The sequence below is a fragment of the Marmota flaviventris genome, chromosome 4 (genome assembly GCF_047511675.1).
Source record: "Marmota flaviventris isolate mMarFla1 chromosome 4, mMarFla1.hap1, whole genome shotgun sequence".
Taxonomy (NCBI): Eukaryota; Metazoa; Chordata; class Mammalia; order Rodentia; family Sciuridae; genus Marmota; species Marmota flaviventris.
This window is the reverse complement of record NC_092501.1, coordinates 130,312,064-130,325,877: the sequence shown is the minus strand read 5'-3', so window position 1 is coordinate 130,325,877 and position 13,814 is coordinate 130,312,064.

Below are 13,814 nucleotides of genomic sequence, written 5' to 3'. Positions count from 1 at the left end.
CATTTCACTAAACTCTGAGCACTTGCCTTAGTGAAGAAAACAGAAAGGAAAGAACAGATATCTATTAAGTATTTCTCTATCCCAGGCACTGTGCTCACATTTACAACCTGGTTGGAGAATATCCTCCGACTTCTGTCCATCTTATCTGCTCTCCTCTTTCTGAAATGATGTGGGGGAGGGTAACTGTGTGGGTCACCAGAATGCAAGGCTTTATAGTTCTATCTTCCTGGGTTGCCCACCACTTCCCCATTCAAGTCACTATGTGGCAAGTTCAAATTACCCCAAGAACATGCCAAAAAATGAAGGCTCCTACCCTGAGCTGATGGAAGCCATCATGGCTGGCCCCAGCTCCAATTGTATATTAATAGTGAACACTGATTTTTCTCACTTCTGAACCAAAAGTCTTCACAGGCAGCCAGAATGATGTCACACAAGACAAATGCTCCTTTGAAGTCAGAATCTCTGTCACGCCCATATTTTCAGGGTAAGTCCTGGTCAGAGCAAAACCATAGAAGTTAAAGATTTGGGCTCTGAAGCCACATGACACAGGTCTGAATCTCAGCTCTGCTGCACCATAAAAGTGGTAACATCATTTCTGCCTGTACCTGTTTCTTTGAATAAAAAAATAGTACTCACTCTACAGTTGTCATGAAATTATTTTTGTTGGGGGGATACCAGGAATTGAACCCAGGGGCACTTGACTAATTAGCCACATCCCCAGCCATATTTTGTATTTTATTTAGAGACAGGATCTCACTGAATTGCTTAGTGCCTTGCTTTTGCTGAGGCTGACTTTGAACTCGTGATCCTCCTGCCTCAGCCTCCTGAGCCACTGGGATTACAGGCATGTGCCACCATGCCTGGCAGTTGTCATGAATTTTAAACAAGTTCCATCACACAGAGTTTGTCGCCCCATCATGCAGCACCAAGAAGTTCTTGGCAAACAGGTGTTGTTCTTTATAAATAATGTAACTAATATGATTTTTTTTAACTTCACGATCTTTGTTTTACTCTAAAATTCAGATGAGATCACATTTTGGAGAATGCTTTTGTTGCTCAGAGGCATAGTTCCAGTAACCATTTAAACTTTAAATATTCTAGTATATGTGTCAAAAAAGCCGGAAGAATAGATGCAGTGAGTTTTAATATTATTTTTATTGCATCCAATATGCAAAATTAAAAAGCTATTTTACACTTGTTTTATATGCTAAGTCTTCAAAATTTTGTGTGTGATTTACCCTCCAGTGTGCCATAGCCACCCACAGATGGCAGTCACTTAATGAACAGTACACTAAGGAACGTGCATCCAGGCTTTATTAAGGTGCAGCAAACTTTTAGAAGGAGGAATGCTGAGGAGGGCAGAGTTGGGGAGGAAACCCCTGATCAACTGTGGACTCAGGTCAGTTGTAGCTGACTCTGTCATAACCTTCTAACTGTTAGTATCTCAAGCACCTGTTTTTGCCATTGTCTCCATAAGGAAACAGAGCCTTTTTCTAGGTTTTCCTCTTTTCTCATCTAAAGAGAAAAAGAAAAGAAAAGAAAGGTCCTATAAAAGCTTATTTACATCAGACTCTACTGAAGTTATAGGGCTTTGGAGGGAGTTTATATTGCAACAGCCTTGTGCAAAGTGACTTTGGCCAAGTCTATAAACCTCAGATTCTAACAGAAAGCTATATATAAGATGGAATAAAAAGGCCCATGGACAGATACTTAAAGCAAATTTACCTAATTTTCAAATCCGTTCAAGGACCTGAATATGGCAATATGCCAGTTAGCTAATGAATCAATATATTGAGGCTTCCTGTATCTGTTTAGGGAGGCAGGAAATCTGAATTATCTCTATAAGTTTATTCTTTCCATTGGCAGCTATTTCTCTGGGCCAGGGACTGTCCTCCATTCTTGGGCAATAGAAATGAAAACAAAATCCTGACCTATTTTATACAGTCTATGGTCTTGCAGGGATGGCAGGGTGGGAGTTGCTGTAACCAAAATCCAGACCTCTTCTATGGTTTGAATGTCCTCTTCAAAACTCATGTTCGAATTTAATTGCTATTGAAACAGTGCTGAGAGGCGTGACCTTTAAGAGGTGATCAGATCAGGGGAACTCTGCCCTCATGAGTGGACTAACACCAATATCCCAGGAGTGGGTTAGTTATCAGTGGATAACTGATGTTCCTAATGAAAGGATAAGTCCACCCTCCCTCTGCCCTACCTATGCTCACCTGCCCTTCCACCACATTATGATGCAACAAGAAGACCCTTGTCGGATGCAGGCACCATGCTCCTGAACTTCCAGCATCCAGACTGGGAGCCAAACAAACTTCTACTGTTTATAAATTTTCCAGTCTATGGTATTCTGTTTTAGCAGCAGAGAGCACACTAAGACAACCTCACACTGCTGCATGGGACAAGGGAGTAACAAAAGCTGCACTGGAGGATTGGAGCATAAAGAATCAACTCGAGGCTCATCTTTCAGCTTGGCTTGTAAGGAGGAATGGAAGGTTAAAAGCCACCCAAAAGATGGATGGGGTAGAGAAGAACATTCCAGACAGAAGGAGGAACATGCATGATCGAAGGCCCAGAGGAATGAGAGGTGCCCTAGGCTTTGGTACCTAATGACAGGAATCTAATGTATCTTTCTCTGGCCTGAGATGCACAGGGATGGTTGATGGAAAGTCCCATTTGGAATTCAGTTGGTGGACATTAGAATTGTTTGCATGCCAGCACAGGGGACTGGAAGGCCAGAGATCTACCTCTCCATCTTCTTAAGATACACCTCAAAGGTCCACTCCCTGACTTCCTCAGACCACGTTGGCTGCTATGTCCTTGATAATAATGATCACACAGACTTGTCCATCCTTTGTAGAGTGTCCAGGAGACAGAGAGGGCACTAAGGATGCCTGTCCCCAGCTCTGGAAGCATTTTGCACAATGGATACCCAGTAGATAGCCTGAAAATGATTCAGAGATTCAAAAATGTTTATTGAACAGTGAATTCACAGGAATAGCTGATAATTACTTTTGATATATTCACATTTGTACTTCATTTATTCATCTAGCACAAAAGGATGGGTTGGCAGCTTAACTGCCTCACTGAACATCTTAGCTGGCAAGTCTAGTGTCCCATTCTGAACTGTTGTGTGATGGTGGTGCTGATTTTCAATCTACTGGGTGGCATACCACACTACTTATCATTGCTATTCCATTTATTCCTCTTCCTATTTTGTATTTGTCATATGAGCCTACTGTCACCTCTCTGACAAGCTGGTTTGGACCACAAAGTGAGATTCTGTGTTTGAAAATACTTTGCAAAAGAGAATGTGCTATTTGGTGGCAAGATGCTGTCATTGCTAGTATCAGAGGATCCAATACTGCCATAGGACCTATGACAACTTTTAGACTTCCGTTTGATGTGGATTTTCTTAGAAATTTATTTTTAGTGATTGTCTCAGAAGAGGCACACTCTTGCTCAAGCACATGGTCTCACACAGTCATGTGCCTAGGAACTGGGGTTATGTTCAACAGGTTGGAATAGGAAATTAAGGACTCTGTTTTCCCTGCAGCCCAAGGAAGTTAATACAGCAGCTTTGGGGCACAAAGAATTAGGCTTCTGTGGGCCTCATACTGGGACATGTTATCTCTAATGTTATACCTAATTGAATGTTATCTAATCTAATCTAATATTATCATTGATTATCTCTAGTATTCACATTAGCCTCATAGAGAAGTATTAATATCCCTCCTTTATGCATGGTAAAATGAACTTCAGAGAGAGTCCAGGCCCTTGCCCAGCCAGGAAATGGTGGAAACAGTATAAATGAAGATCGGAGTTACTCCCAAACTCCTTTCATTTGAATTTGCAACAACCTCTTGAACCAGGCCCAGCAGTGCACATCTATAATTGCAGTGACCGGATGCAAGGCAGGAGGCTTGCAGGTTCAAGGTCAGACTCAGCAAGTTAGCAAGACCCTGTTTCAAGATAAAAGAAATAAAAAGAGGAGGGGATGTAGCTCAGTGGTAAAGCATCCCTAGATTAAATCCATGGTACCAAATTCACTTTTACCATCTGTAAAATGAGTTGAAAATAATTCCTTTGCCTATTTGCAGCGTCAGGCTGAAGAAAGTACCTTTCTTAGCACTGAAATGACATGCATAGTGGCAACAAATACTAATAATGTAACAGTTTACGTATGCTTCACTTTTTCACAGTATTTTTGCATAAATCCTCCATAGACAAGATGATTCTTTGTAGTAAAAAATAAACAATTAAATCAAAATTAAAAAAAAAAAGCTCGTGGTTACAACTATCAGGATCCTTAGGTGCAGTTATACACTTGTACAGGGAAGGAAAAAATCTCCTCCTGGGCCTTCTTGGGAAGCAATCAGGGCACAAACTGTGCAGACACTCTGATGATGAGCACATTGCCTAAACTCTCCATGCCTTGGTGGTAGAGAAATATAGAGCCTCCTTCAGGGCTTATTGGAGGTTAAATGAGAGAAGGCACCTGGAGCGCACAGCTAGTGCACAGTAGATGTTAGCAGTAATCACAAGGGATGCTAAACAGCACTGCTGGGCTTCACCGTAGGTAAGACTTCTCCAGACATTTCAGTTTCCTCCTCCTTTCCTCTCCTACCAACCTCTAGCCACAGTTACAAAGCTTGTCTTTGTTCCTTTTCATTTTGGTGGTAATAACAGACCAATAGATCATTTTCAAAAGCAATAACTTCATGATTGCATGGAAGAGTTTGCTGATTTCATATGTTAACCAGATTGAATTGTTCAACTCCGCTACATCCATTAAAAAGTGATGTATTTGTATGTATTATTTTGCTGGACAGCAAAAATGCATGTTTTCCTGTCTGGGTCCATCAATCACTTTGTCGCTGAACTGATGAGATCCCTGACTGAGGGCCTGAGCAATGATTTACTCCACACCAGTGTATCCAGCTCAGCCTCCAATGTATCTACTGAGAATACTTGTGTCTACTAATTGGGAAAGGGATCTTGGCTCAATGTTCATTGTCTATGAGGGACTGAACTAAATGGAAGAACAATCTGAGAGGGAGGAACAGAGATAAGAATCCTAAAAAGCAAAACAAAGTTTGTGGTGAGGATACCAGTAGGTCTTTAATGTTGACTCCCAGTGAAATTTGGGATTCACATTCCTAAAGGATCAAGAGGAGAGCTTCTGTCCTTGTGATCAACACTTACCTCTTGACCCCAGCACGGAGGGAACATGGGGAAACAAGAAAGAAAATGTTCTAGAATTACATCTAGAGATTGTACAAGAAATGCCAAAGTGTTAGTGAACTCCTCGCATGGACAGAGAAATCCACCTGGCCCAGGACCCCTTGGGGAAGCATCAGAGGGAAGTCAGTTGCTCCCTGCACAGGAAGACGCAGGAGACAGGTTAGCAGTACATGGGCAGTTCCTGAGAGAAAGCAAGAGAAGAAAGAGAAAATTTAAGAAGAGAGGCAAAAGAGCCAGAGGATTTTTGACACCAGAAATGTCATCACTGTTGCAATATAAACTCCCACCAAAGTCCCATATGTTCAGTAAAGTCTGATATAAATAAGCTTTTGTAGGACTTTTTTTTTTCCTTTTTCCTTTTCTATTTGTATGGGAGAAGAGGAAACCTTAGAAAAAGGCTCTGTTCCATGATGGAGACAATGGCAAAAACAGAGACTAAACACCAGCCATGAAACAGAACAGAGATTAAGATTCAATAGATAGGAAATTGGAGACCAATGTGACTGTGAGGATGTAGGAATCATTGATATTTGCAGAAATCACGGTATGGGTGTCAGATGTTATTAGTCATTTTTGCATTACTACAATGAAATGCATGAAGCTGCTAACTTATAAAGACAAAAGGTTTATTTAGCTCACAGTTTTAGAGGTTCAAGGGCATGGCACCTATATAAGTTCAGTTCTACTGAAGGCCTTCCTGACTACAGTCATATCATGGCAGAGGTGTATGTATGTGGAAGAGCTTACATAACCAAACAGGAGCAGAGAGAAAAAGACTGGGTCTCACAGTTCCTTCCAAGGGCACACACCAAGTGACCTCAAAACCTGTCACCAAGCCCAACCTCCCAACAGCACCACCCTACAGGAACAAGCCTTCAATCATAATGATCTCTTGGAGAGATACATAATTAAATTATATCCAAACCATAGCACGGACTTCACAAGATTTGGAGAGGGGATTATCTGATATCACTAGTAAATGTCTAATTTGCAGCATCTCAGGTGGAAAACAACATACCCACTGGTCACTAGATAATCTGGGTCCTTGTCCTTCTTTGTTAATGGTCTCCTAAATCAGCTTGTGCTTTTCCAAATAAGGAAGCGAATTTAAGGAGAATGTCCATCCAAGAGTAGTAGGATGCTGAGGATAATCAGAAAGTAAATACATCATCAAATGATTCCAGGGCAGCTGATTTTACCATAAGCCTTCTTTCACATAAGTAAAACCAAGATGAAAGAAAAAAAAAATGATGACACCTTTTCTTGGTGACACGCTGAAGAAAAGCAAAGACATTAAAATAAGAGGGAACAATGGGATTTTAAACACAACCTCAGAAACGCCCAGAGCAGCCTTCAGAAGGCCTTGATGAATTATTTGAGTTGGATGTGAGTTCTGCGTGGGGAAAGGTCAGAAGGAGAGTTTTTGCTAAAGTCTGTCCCAGAATGACTTTGACACCTGCTGGAAAAACTCTGCTGTCGGCTGGAGTGAGGGGCCCAGAACCCACCTGCTGTCGCGGCCCATTTAGCAGCAGGGAAGGAGGCAAGCTGGCTAGAACCAGGAACATCAAAGGTGTGAAGACTCAGGCCCCTTCCCTGGACACTTGGGGCTGAGCATGTGATACGGAGAGAACAGATAATGTAGCTTTATGCTTTCATGAGTGATCAGTAACAAATGTAAGCCCTTGAAACTGGGAAAGTCTATAAGATCGCTTTCTCCTAATTAATAGAATGCTTGTAATAATTTAAAGCTATTTTCCATATGGTAATCTTATTAATAAAAAAAAAACCTGGAAAAGATGCCTTGGGTTTCCTCACACGTTACACGGCTTATATTTTATGGCTGTGAGGTCATAGCTGTGAAATATCCCTCCTTGACAACTTGACTATGATGGATGCTGCTATATTTCAGTAGCTCAGGGTGATGTTTTTTTTCAGCTGGATGAAAAGTTCATTCCATTCCATCACTGCTGATATCATCTGCATTTCTGTTTCACCCACAAAGTGCCAAATGCCAGAGAGTTGGAGATGCCACTTGGGACCAATTGTGAAATCATAGGGATTGATAAGAAAGCAAGAGAAACAAAGAATGTAGACATTTTAATATACCAATATTCATAATTAAAATTCCCAGCATTTTACTGGCATTCGGCTTTTTAAAAGTGCTTTCCCATTTATGGGTGGCTCAACCATTTGATGATAGGGTAGGAAGGCAGAAGCTGAAGTAGCTAGCTGCTGCCGCTATTTAAAATACAAATGGTGGCTCATCCTCTTCCTTCTTACCTGTCTATCTGCCACAGTTCCCACAATGTCCCCATGGCTGGCCTCTGGTACTAATTTACTGAGATGTCCAGAGAGAACAATGGTGGAGAACCCTGGCAGCAAAGAAAATCTTAGGGGTATGTGAAAATACAGACTCTAAGGAGGATGGCAGTACACCTAGAGAAATCTGTGGTTTGAAGTAATCTCAAGCTATTCTTTTGAACCAGACTAATATTTGTTGAAAAAATGGAAGTGCTCATTATATAATATTTTATTTAAAATGTGTATGTAAAACTTCATACAATTATAATCTAAAATGTTAATATACATAGCTACATTAAACATAATAATCTTTTAAAATTATCAAGATTTCTACATTGAACACCTAAGAAAATGTAAAAAGTTAAAAGCATAAATTTACCTGTTTGCTGAATTTTAATAATTCAGACATAAAGTCTGAAATTTAAAGTTGTAGAAAACTGACAACACAGGCTAAATTTTTCAGCAAGATTGTGAAAAAATCATCAGAGGAGAAATACTAACAATTCAGTTGGATATGTGAGTTCCACCTCTCCATATAGATTATATAATAATCTATAATACTGTAATGAACTGAAGCCCTCACTATTAGCCTCATTTCTAGTTTCATCAAACAATAAATACTCAGATCCCTGCAAATGACAGAGATATTCTTTTAGTTCCTCTTTCTCAGGACACAGGGAAGTAAGCTTTTTAAAAAATATGGCATAAGTTTTAGAACAATTTCTATAAATAAAATAATCCAGCTCCAACAGAAACAAAATAGAAAGTCTATCTGAGAAGCATCCTCTCCCCCACCTTGACCCAACCCACAGATGGATAATCAAGGGTCTCTTGAGAGATTCTGACTCTCCGGATGAAACTTCCTTAATTCCAGAATATGAGAGTTCAGCTGAGACTGGGAATCAACCAGAAGCCAACTGCCAAGTTTCTCCATCATCTCAGGTCTAGCTGTCTTTTCTTCCTCTCTTCAAGCTTCTTGGAACTTAAAGACCCCCAGTGGTTATATATACAGCAGTTACAAAGGGCCTGTCAGTCTTTGTGTAATTGTGAATGTGGACTCTCTAATGGAATAGATTGGAAAAGAACAAAGTGAAACAAAAGTCTCAGACTGAAGAACAAAGAGCACTTTAAAAACAGTAGGGTCAAGAAGTGTTCCTTAGAAAATGAAGAGGATTTGGGTTCCCTTAACTTATGGGGTGTGTGTAGCCTTCATTTTTGATTCATGTTTTCCTCCAATAATATAGTCAGACTTAGTCTGCTTTCTGTTGCTATAACAGAACCCCTGAGACTGGGTAATTTATAAAGGAAAGTAGTTTATTTAGCTCACAGTTCTGCAGACTGAGAAGTCCAATATCAAGTGGGAGATTGGTGGGGGCAGATAGAAACTGGGGGGTCAGAAGAATTGGGATAGTTTAGAACAACTTCTACCTGCCCACACCAATCACCCACCTGTCCCCACATGGACATGCTGCATGAACTGCATTCAATTGCACTTTTTACCATGAGAATAGGGAAACTGCCTTTCTTTTCCTCCTCTTACCACCCAACAAAAAAGTACACACTCAACAAATGTCCATTTCTTCTGCCCAGTATCCATTTCTTTTTTTCTCTCCATTAGAAAATCTTAAATTTGTTAGTCAGATCTTCTCACAGCAGTTACACCCAGGACATGTGATATGGTTTGAATATGGTTTATCCCTTCTGAAACTCATATAGGAATTTGATGCCTTTGTGGCAGTATGGGGAAGTGGGATCTTTAAGAGGTGATTAGGTCATTAAGAGGGATTCATGCCTTCCTCACAGGATGGATTGGCTACCATGAGAGTGAAGTGTTTGAAGTCAGGGGGTTTGCCTCTTCCTCATTTACCTGCTTGCCTTTCTGCTTTCCACCATGCGTCGAGGGAGCACCCACCTCTCCATTTTCTACGGACACATCCTCATTCTTCAGTCTCCACCTGAATCTGTACCCTGCAGAGGGTGGCCCATGTTCCAGAGCACTCCTTTCAATGTTTCCTAGTAAAACATTTTCCTTCTGTAGCAGTTATATAGGAAGAAAAACCTAATGGATTAAATCCTACTTAAAGACTAATAACTAAGAAATATTTATGAGGTTTTTACTAACAACAAAGGAAAAGACCCAAAGAGTTTAAATTACTTGCTCAATAACACATAATGACCCAGATGAGACTCCCATGACTCCCATTACCATCCAGTAATTCTACTAAATGACCTTAATACGAAGAACACCATGCATCCCAGATGTTTAACCCAAAGAAATGAGTTCTCTCCTAAGGTAAATTTTCAGGCAGGACGTTCACATGAAAATGTATACATTTGGGTCAGTGGACCTTCTGAGCTTAAATTCTGCCACATAATTCTGACCACCTATGTTTTATTCCCAAGAATTGAGAGTTAACTTTTAGGCACAAAACTCAGAGTAAACAGAATGGGTTAGAAGAGGGGGAGCATGCAAGGAAGAAGAGCAGTGGGGTAACAAGAGTTGGGAGACTTTGTTCAAGTCCTCACACCATAATCTCCCAACTATGTGACTTTAGGCTGGAAACTCAGGTAAAATCGCCTCAAGGTGGATGAGGGGGCTGTCAGACTATTCCCAACTAGCACAGAACCTGGATTTTATCCAGTTAAACTTGAAGGTGACATTTGATCATATATGAGCACCCAATGATGAATGGCTGGGGCCAGCTTGCGACTGAGGAGGAGGGAAGCCCTGCCACTCTTTGCACCCTGGTTTTCACAGGGGGCATCTAACAACCCCACCCTCATCCTCAGGAGCTGTGTCCTCCTGGCCTTGAATACTTCAGGTCTTAAATTATCCGTCTTGGCAGAATATGTGAGGAGTCCAACTTCCTGGTTAAAACCCTCAAATGAATACCTTAAAACAGTCTATCTCCCTGATTTTCAGGAGACTTCCAACCAACTCCTTTGGTTGTCTTTTGCCATCGTTGGTTGATAACATTTATGTGCAGTTTTATTCCCTTTACCAAATACGTTTTCCTGAGTTGCCAATGCTCATTGTTCTAGTTAACATCATAAATGTATATTCATTGTAGAAAATTTGGAAAACAGAGAATAAAGGAAAAAATAATAATTTCCTATAATCCTACCTCCCGGGATTGGTTTTATATTATATTCAATTTATTTTTTAACTTTTCACACATAGATTTATAGATATTCACCAACACATTTTTTGATGGCTCTAGATCAATATTTAGACCTATTGCAGCAATGATATTAAGGTACACAGAGACATTTACAAATAAAATCTTGAAAACAGCACATCTTCTTGAGAGTCAATAAAATATTTTTTATAAACAATGATGATCTGCAAGGTGCTCAATAGAGTTGTTTTAGAATAAAGTGTGAATTTGAAGGAGCATCCTCCCTCCTTGGATTGTGTTCAAGGACCCTCACTGTGAACACCCAGGTCTTACCCACAGAATCCAAGAACTTGAATTCTGGGCCTATCATAGGTGTGGACCCAGGTGACATATGAAACCAAGACTGGCATAATCTTGCTCTTGGTGATTCAGAATGAGTACACCCAATAAATGCACTACAGTTACCAGTGAAGCTTAACTCCTGCAATTTCAGATACCATATGCTGCATCTTTCTGGAACATTCTTTTTCCTTTCATCTAAGAATAGTCAGTGGAGTTTCGCTTATGTAGGTTTTCTTTGAAAGAGGAGCTTGCTCTAGGAGGATTCACTTTATATCATCAGCTGTTTTTCTTTGTCGTTTGCCTACTTCAGTAAGTCCTCCTCCTGTCCATTTTGATGGTCCCTGTTTTAGTTTCGTTCTGCTCTGTTTACTTAGCATTACACTCTTCCATATTTGAAAAATCTCTTCCACCCAGCCTGGTTTTGGCTTTCCTTCTTCTTCTGAAAAGACTTCAGAATCCTGAAAGTTAGACCACTGACCCTTCTCTAGGCCCTTTCCTCTGTGTGAAGCTTCTGTACCACTTCTGAGCAACCAACCTAGACCCCTTCTGATTTTGTGCAGAACCTTGGGAAATATTTAAGCTCAAAATGGCTGCAAGAGCAATGGAGAGAGTGAATTGGAGCCTCAACCCTTTCTTCCAAGGGTTAAGTCTTCTACTTGTTACCTTCAAACCCGCAGGAAGTACTTTTGGTGTTTAAATGTGGTGTCACTTTTATAAAGGTAGCCCAGTGTAAATTTTCAAGTATGATTACTCTGTTTGGCTTTTGTGTTAACTCTTTCCTGGCGTGTTGGGGAAAGATTATTTGAAAGAAAATGGTGGATGAAGAAAAATATCTCACTTTTAGAGCTGACACGGACCGCAGGTTTATCAGATGGGGTCAAAATTGTTCCACCCTTAAAGAAGCATCCTTTGGAATGCTTATTAAAAAGTGTGTACATTGCATGGAATGGGTAACAGGTGAGTACCAGGGACTAGTTTGAGAGTGGATAAGGATGAAAGTGAAGAGAGAGAGAAGTAGAAAGGATCAGGGTACGAGAGGTAGGCTCAGGAGAGTGGGCCCAAACAGGGCATCCCATGGGCACTCGTTAGCCAGAGTGGAAACAAGACTCCAGTCCTACAGGTGGTACTGGAAGGGCATGAATGAATGCGTATGAAAATGGAGGTAGAGGGGCACTTCAGAAATACATCCTCCCTCCAAATTCTGCCAGACAGTTCCTGCTCTCCAAGTGACCTCAGCCCTTTAGATTCAGTCTCTGTTTATCAACAGACTAGAAACACTGAGCTCTTTCAACAAAAATAACCACATTCACTTTTTCTAGGGAAAAAAAATGTGCTTAGATTCTTTACTTTCTGAGCCAGACTATTGTTTAAACGACAGGATGGGATGTACTTTCACCCCTTTCCCTATTCTATACATTTCTACCTCTCGGGAGCCAGAGGCTGAATTATTTCCAGCCAGTTAATAATAGTTGTGGTAGTGAAGCTCCCAGGGGACCCAAGGAAGGAAACCTGCCTCCATTTCCAAGGCCCCATTACACGTGTTGGCTGTTGGGTGGATTCGGGTTAGTCAAATAAAGGGAGGAAATAAAGCATAGAAGTGATTAGTCCTCTGTGCAGCCCGGTTGGGCAAACCATGAGGTTCCAGCCTGACACCAGCCTGCTGGGTGCTCCAGCCAACCTGCCCATAAGTGCCTGAACCGTATAGGTTAGGCTGAGTCAAGTGACAAGAGAGCATTCCCGACTGTGCCACCCACTATTTTTCTGTGTATTTGGTCACCAGAGCCATCAATAAACACCCTCAGAGGACCTACTGGACGGGAGGTGACCTCCTGGGAGCTGTGGAAGGCAGGAGATGCTTGGTGCTCCAGGAGCACAAAGGGGAGAGGGACCCTGCAAAGGCCAGGTTCAGAATGGTGGGGGCAGGTGCAAGGTAGAGATGGGGAGGGCAGGAATGAAGCCACTGCATTTCCTAGTTGAAGTGGGCCAGGGGCAGTGGTAAGAGGGAGAAGGGGACAGTGGCAAAGGCACTCAGAAATAGTCCACTGGACCAAGACAAAGGAAGGGGACAGAAACCAAATGATCTGTATCACTGGGAGGATGACCCATATTGTCCCCCCATGTCCTGGGACAATTGGTTCCAGGACACCAGCACTCTTACACATCCTTGGATACCAAAGTCTGCACATGCTCTGCCCCTCATATAAAATGGTATAGTGTTTGCACACGACCTATGCACGTGCTCCATAAGTCATCTCTAAATTGCTCATCATACCTAACATAATATAAATGCTACGGAAATGGTTGTTTCACTATATTAGTTAGAGAATAGTGACAGGAAAAAAAATCTTATTGCATATTTAGTATACATGCATTTTCCCCCTAATGTTTAAAAGTCCTGGTTAGTTGAATCTGAGGATGCAGAACCTGCAGGCACAGAGGACCAATTCTACTAAATTACCCTCTATAAATGCTGGGTGTGGCGACACAGTCCTGTAATCCCAGCATTTGGGGAGGCTGAGACAGGAGGATCACAAGTTCAAGGCCAGCCTCAGAAACCTAGTGAGGCCCTAAACAACTTGGTGAGACCCTATTTCAAAATAAAAAACAAAAAGGGCCAAGGATGTGGTTTGGTGGTTTAAGGACCCCCTGGGTTCAATCCCAGTACTTAAAGAAAAAAAAATAGCCTCTATATTGGATCGCTGGCATTTTCTAAAGTGTTGGTTCTCAGTCTGTGTTGACAGGTGGACAATTTAAATAGGCCCAAAGACCCTATTTAACCTCCATTCTCTTGCTTGCAAAGAA